This window comes from Amblyomma mixtum, chromosome 3 (genome assembly GCF_055824585.1).
Source record: "Amblyomma mixtum isolate Tamu chromosome 3, ASM5582458v1, whole genome shotgun sequence".
In the NCBI taxonomy this organism is placed as follows: Eukaryota; Metazoa; Arthropoda; class Arachnida; order Ixodida; family Ixodidae; genus Amblyomma; species Amblyomma mixtum.
In genome coordinates, this window is record NC_143014.1 from 280,144,375 (window position 1) to 280,150,879 (window position 6,505).

A 6,505-nucleotide genomic window follows, 5' to 3' on the forward strand; every position below is an offset into this window, starting at 1 on the left:
AAGACCAACCCTCTTCTCACTTGATAGCTAGTTTCTGGCTGAGCTTGCCATGCTGAGTCGAGGGTGTCTTCTTTTTGACCGAGAACCCTACACCCCCCCCTTATAAAAATTTCTATAGACAGTCCATAGACTGTCTATAGACTTTAGTCTATGAAGTCTATAGACTGTCTATAGACAAATCCTTTATACTGGTCTATAGACAGTCTATAGATTTATGGCCATACACTTTTAGTAGACTTTTGTCTATAGACAGTCTATAGACAAATGTCTACTGAAAGTCTATGGGTCTATAGGAAGTCTATAGACACAGGTCTATAGACAGTCTATAGACGATCTATAGACTTATGGTCATGCATTTCCTATAGAGGTGTCTATAGACGGACTATAGACGACCTATAGACTTATGGCCATAGACTTCCTGTAGATTACCGTCTATAGACAGTCTACAGACAAAAGTCTACTGGTCCAGTAGACATATGTCTATAGACTGTCTATAGACATTCCATAGGTGTGTGGCCTGGCAGTCTATAGACAGTCTATAGACCTCTGTCTACTAAACTGTTAGTAGACCATTATCTATAGACTGCATATAGACTGTCTACAATCATTGAAAAAGGTCACCAAACAGAGTTCACACATGAAACAATCAATATACTTACAAATTTAGTTTATTTCCAAGCTATCCAGGCTGGGAATATGCAATACATGCACCATAAGAATGCACCACAGTTACATAAAAGTTGAAAGTAACAGTCCGGCTAGTTTCCTCAGAAGCATTCTTGTGGCCTGTTGTCTGCAGTAAATCGTCCGGGCACGTTTACCTGTACAGCACAAAGGAAAAAAATAATATAAGAGGAACTGAAAAAAAAAATTCCCATTCCATCTCTACACATGTGCTTTACAATGCAAGGCATATCCTGGCTATGCCATTCTAGAAAGGCAATCTTGATCTTTTGGTTTGGTTTTATGGGGTTCAAAAACCCAAGGCGACACAGGCTACGAGACGCTGAAGTGAAAGGCTGGGGAATAATTTCGGCCACCTGTGCAGAGTACACAGGCCTTTAGCATTTTGCCTCTATTAAAATGCGACCGCCTAGGCCGGAATCGAACCTGCACCTTTCAGGTCGCCATACGAACATGATAGCCACTGAGCTATCACGCCGGCTCAATCATATCAGTAAATACACGAAAGATTATATGCGTCGTCATAAAACATTGTAACAAAGAACCCTAATCCCTGGAGCACTCTACTCTGAATCCAGTACTGATACTGATTTCTGTATGGCAATACTGTTACAGCCAATACTGACCTCTTTATGGCAATCCTTTTAGTTTATTTGTAACAGAAGACTTCGAACAATTGTGCCACATATCTGCATTGACTCGCAAGGAGCTGTTAAAAATGCCACCTCTATAAAATACAGATTCAGTGCACCTCACACAGGGATCCAAAAAGGAGAATATTGCAGCATTTATTCTTATAACCGCTATAGAAGAAGCGCTTCAAAATACCCTGCGTGAAGCCTGGTACACCCGGCCAAATTTTTAACTGGCTCGGGTGTTGCATCGCTAAATGCACCTTGTAAAAAAGGTGCCTTTCGGCTACACTGCTGGCATATTCATGCTGTAATTTAACGAGTGAAATGTCATTTCGTGCTTCCTTTTTGTTCATATAATGTTTAGTGCAGTACTTGCGTGTTTAGATCAACGTTATCAGAAACATTCGTCTGCCACTACGAACAGCTGAAACAAGCGGCATACGCAGAAATGGATCTGGTCCATATGGCCTCATTCTCTGGGTAAAGTACCACTCCTTTCATGGCGGACAAGTCGTTTAGCCAGAATAGTGCAAATGCGCCACCAGAACCATTGCTTCGTATTCCGCTTGTTTCGGCTCTTCGTATAGCGGCAGACGATGAATATTTCTGATAACTTTGATCTAAACATGCACGTACTCCACTCAAACATTATATTAACAAAAAGAAACTATGAAATGCCATCTCACGCGTCTCACGCGTCAAATTACAACATGAATATGCCAGCAGTGTAGCCAAAAGGCACCTTTTTACAAGGTGCATTTAGCGATGCAACACCTGAGCCAGTTAAAGATTTGGCCGAGTGTACGTAAGCTGATACTCAAACGGGCACAAGCTATACAAAACCAGCAGGCAGAAGCAACCAGTTCACCACAGATTTTCGCCTATAACTTGAAGCACAAAGACGGAACAGCATACTCATACATCTGCGCGCGCTCTTAGAAACAAGCGGGTTGCAGCGCTTCCATGCCGCGATCATTATTCAGAATACTAATACAGCACACAGAGGCTGCAGCTGCGCCGTTTCAAAAGCAGTCGCGAGGTTGAGACAGCAAATTACTGTCACGATAAAATACCGTCTGAAATTCACTTAGTTTTTCCTTCAAGTGCAGCCCCAACAGCGCAGCAAAGAGGTGTGTTTATTGCATGGAGGTAGCCTAACCCAACGCTGCTAGAAAAATCAGCGAAAGCATTGAACGTGCTCAAAGTAGGAAGTATTTCAATGAAACAATTACAGGCGCAGCTATAATAACACGAGAGCTTAATTTAATTTTAGGCGCAAATAAGCGGCGAGTCATATTGGCGCTTTCATAAAGTAGAAGTATTAAATCAAAAACACATACTTTGCCTCTAGCGCAAATGGTATTCGAGAAATCTGTGCACGTGTGAGCGGGATTCATGAACGAACCACTCGGAACGAAATGTAAGCCACCTCTTGTCGAGCCGACCTTTACCCAGCTTTCAAAATGAAGTGCCCGCAAGCCAGCGGCGGCGGCCAACGGCTCTGATGACAGACACGGACGAATCCATACGTGTGCAACGAAGGGGAGATGGGATGGAGCTCGTGGGTTCTTCGCGGTGTTTGAGCACGCCGTCCATTCGCCCCGGCAACGAATTTTATTCACCCATCACACTACAAGCATTCCTCCAGCGCCGCTTGACTACAACTTTGACAAACGTCTCGCGCTCCAACAAGACAACTTTGCTGAAACGTCGGGGTCCACGACGCGCACCGAGCGAGCGTCCATACGTAGCAAGCAATGCACACCTCCAAGAGAACAGCACTCCATGGTCCAGACAGGCGATAACACAAAGATAAGAAAATAAATGTAATCCACCACTGAACGAGACTGTATGTAAGTACGTTTTCGGAGGTGCAAAGTAAATAGAGCTCACACGGCGCTAACTAACACACAGTTCCATTTCGGCCGTCATTCACAGGCTAAACGACATTTCACGAAAAATCTAGTAGACAGCTCGCGAGGAGCGGCTTATCATCAAGGGCATCGCACAGACTGCCTTTCCGCGCGTTAGTAAAGACAGCGGCACAGAGATAAGCGGCATTAGTCGAGAGCCCGATGGCTTCCGCCTTAGAAACGAAGATAGGACGTTTGTAACTGTGCACATAATCTGTTCTGCACACACAGCTCTGCTTAGAGTGGTTTAGGAGACCAAATGAATAAAATATAAACGTGTAGACTTACCGTAAGGGGACGATGAAGCTGGATTTTGAAGAAAACGTAATCCGCGAAAAACACGCCACCGTCATTGATGCAGCCACGCACAGGGTTGTTTGCAGCCCGAATGATTTTCCGCCGTCTCGCGGTAAAATGGGTAAAACGTGAAACAGAAACCCATTTCACGGTCGTATCTTTATCGCTCGCACTCTTGCCGTGTGCAGCTTGATCTGACATCGAAGACCACAGAAGGCAATCGGTTTATAAGCTTAAATTCTTCGCTTACCCCCTAAAAAGTTTATTGTTTTCGTGAAAACACAACGGAAATCTAACTTCTTGTCGGTATACGCGCCGCATCTCCCACCGAATAGTATGTGGTACAATTCTCAAATAATAATTATAAGGTTACATAGCATAACGTCTTTTTTGCGTGTGTTCGTGTTTAGAAAACTGATATGTGCCACATCAGCGTGTCATCGGCTCCGAAGCAACAGGTGCAAGGGTACGAACGAAAAAATACTGGCTTTGTGATTGTTGCGTCGCAGCACTTATTCACCTGAATACAAACTGCAAAGGTAGAAATGGCAGATGTTAATCGCAGAAAGGACCAGGCTCTTTGAGATTAATCTAAGATGTTTCTAAGGCATGGGCGCTTCCTTGAATTCTCACACCCGTATTTCCCCCTTTATTTTCAGGACGTTCTAAAGAGAAATGTAGATCCGTTGATAAAATGTTTCTGATTTCAGCACGTTGGACAGTAACGATTGAAAGATGGAATGGAATTTTGTCGAGCGATTCCTTTAAGGGACAGCGTATTCGTTCGAAGTAGTACAGTTTGCGGGTGCCCTTACTTCAAGAACGGCTGCTTTTCCTCGGCTTACTTGTTAGCATTAAATATTTAATTGTATTGACAATATACGTCACGGTATAACGAAAAGGAGCTTGTCAAGGCTCCTGAAAACAATATACAGGAGGGTGTTGTAATGGCCTTACGCAATACATTTTAATTTCCGTAATAGCGAAGGAGGTGGGCGAATCCCGACATAGTTGCGGTCACTAGATGCAGGTCCCCTCAACATACAGTGCAAAAAGAAATTGACATTGTTCTGGACTTAGTCGAAGGTCAGTGTATCGAACATTGTTAGATAAAATTACGATTGTTATAGACTGGTCTATAGGCAGTAGACTATCTATAGTGTACAGTCTATAGACGAAAGCAAATTGAGGTAGTTGTAGACTGTAGTCTGTAGAGAGTCTATAGACCGTCTATAGACGAAAGGAAATTGAAGCAGTTATAGACTTTAGTCTATAGACAGTCTATAGACGAAAGGAAATTCAGGCAGCTATAGACCTTAGTCTATAGAGGGTCTATAGACAGTCTATAGACGAAAGGAAATTGAGGCGGCTATAGACCTTAGTCTATAGAGGGTCTATAGACAGTCTATAGACAAAAGGAAATTGAGGCGGCTATAGACCTTAGTCTATAGAGAGTCTATAGACCGTCTATAGACAAAAGGAAATTGAAGCAGCTATAGACTTTAGTCCATAGATTTTCTATAGACTGTCTATAGACAAAAGGAAAAGTCTATAGGATGGCTATAGAGTCTATAAAAAGTCTATAGAAAGTCTATAGACCATTTTTATAAGGGCCCCCCCCCCGCTCTAAGGGTGTCCGGGAGTGCACGCTAAAGTGCGCGAGCGAAAACGTGAGAGCTGGTTTCGCAGTGTAGCATGCGATTAAAAATGAGGACTTTTCGCAATGCCCCTAGCACAACACAAATTCATATTTCGTTGCCGCTTTTATCCCGCAGGTGCTCTCACTGCCCGCGGTGGGTCAGTGGTTAGAGCGCTCGGCTACTGAGCCAGAGTACCCGGGATCAAACCCGACCATCGCGGCAACGTTTCGATGGAGGCAAACACAAAAGGCGCCCGTGTGTTGTGCGATGCCAGTGCACGTTAAAGGTATCCAGGTGGTCGAAATTATTCCGGAGCCCTCCACTAGGGCACCTATTCCTTTCTTTTAATCCCTCTTTTATCCCTTTCCTCATGGCGTGGTTCAGGTGTCCACCGAGATATGTGAGACAAATACTGCCCCATTTCCTTTCCCAAGAACCAATTTTCAAGTTCTGACTTCTGCTACAAAAGTGAGGAGTAACATGAAAGCTACATTTGGAGGAAGGCCATACATTTTTACGCGTGTTTTGTTAACACGAATAATGAAGAACAGCGTATTTAACACCACTGCCGCCGATCACAGAATGACCAAGTTGAACCATCTCTCGATAACCGTGCGGCTCCTCGACGCCGGCTTTCATGAGTCCTCTCTTTTTCTGTTTTGAAAGGAAAGGTCGGCTGCACATTTAGGCTCAAAAGTCAAAGAACAAACTTTCCACGCAGTACCAGTGCGTTCACTGCGACATAAAGTAGCACTTGCGAATTCCTCGCTCTATGGTAGTGTGGGTAACTCTTCTGTACCGCTATGGTTGTCCATGCGTTTTACATATCTCAACTTTGAAATGACGTTCCTGATTAACAAATACCTCGTTAACAACTAGGCAGTTGTTAACGAGGCGCATACTCAATCGGAACCATGAAAAACTGGAATCTTGTTGAATGAACTCTGCGCGCCCGTACCACCGTCAGATATTCTCGCCCGGCGAGTTTAGGGCTACCGCATTTCCTTTTGGTTTGAAATCAGACGAGTGTCTACAGAAAAAGGAAATAGTGGCTGCTGTCTTGTTACGAATGATATTGAGACTGTATATTACTCCGGAGGAAATGCAGTCTCAGTGAGGACTGCGTAGCAGTCTCATGTGTGATGTACTGCAGCCTCCTCTAACGGCGACAAATATCCCGTTTAAATAGACCCCTTTTTTCTTCAGTCAGAATTCTTTACTTACGCCTCAGGTGGACGTCATCGCAGTAACCAATGACGTATCTGCCCGTGCCTCGGCTTACCTCGACGCAGTCTCCAAAACGCCTCCACATGATGGATAGGTTGCCTTGAAGCGT

The 6,505-nt window shown here is 44.1% G+C and overlaps 1 long non-coding RNA gene across 1 annotated transcript; it reads right to left on the minus strand.

Annotated features, from left to right (window-relative positions):
- Positions 1-650: 650 nt before the first annotated feature.
- LOC149355003 (uncharacterized) lies at positions 651-3,596 on the minus strand. Its single transcript, XR_016289686.1, has 2 exons — positions 3,521-3,596; positions 651-821 (listed from the first exon to the last, which is right to left on the minus strand). It is a non-coding gene; the product is annotated as an uncharacterized LOC149355003 (long non-coding RNA).
- Positions 3,597-6,505: the final 2,909 nt, after the last annotated feature.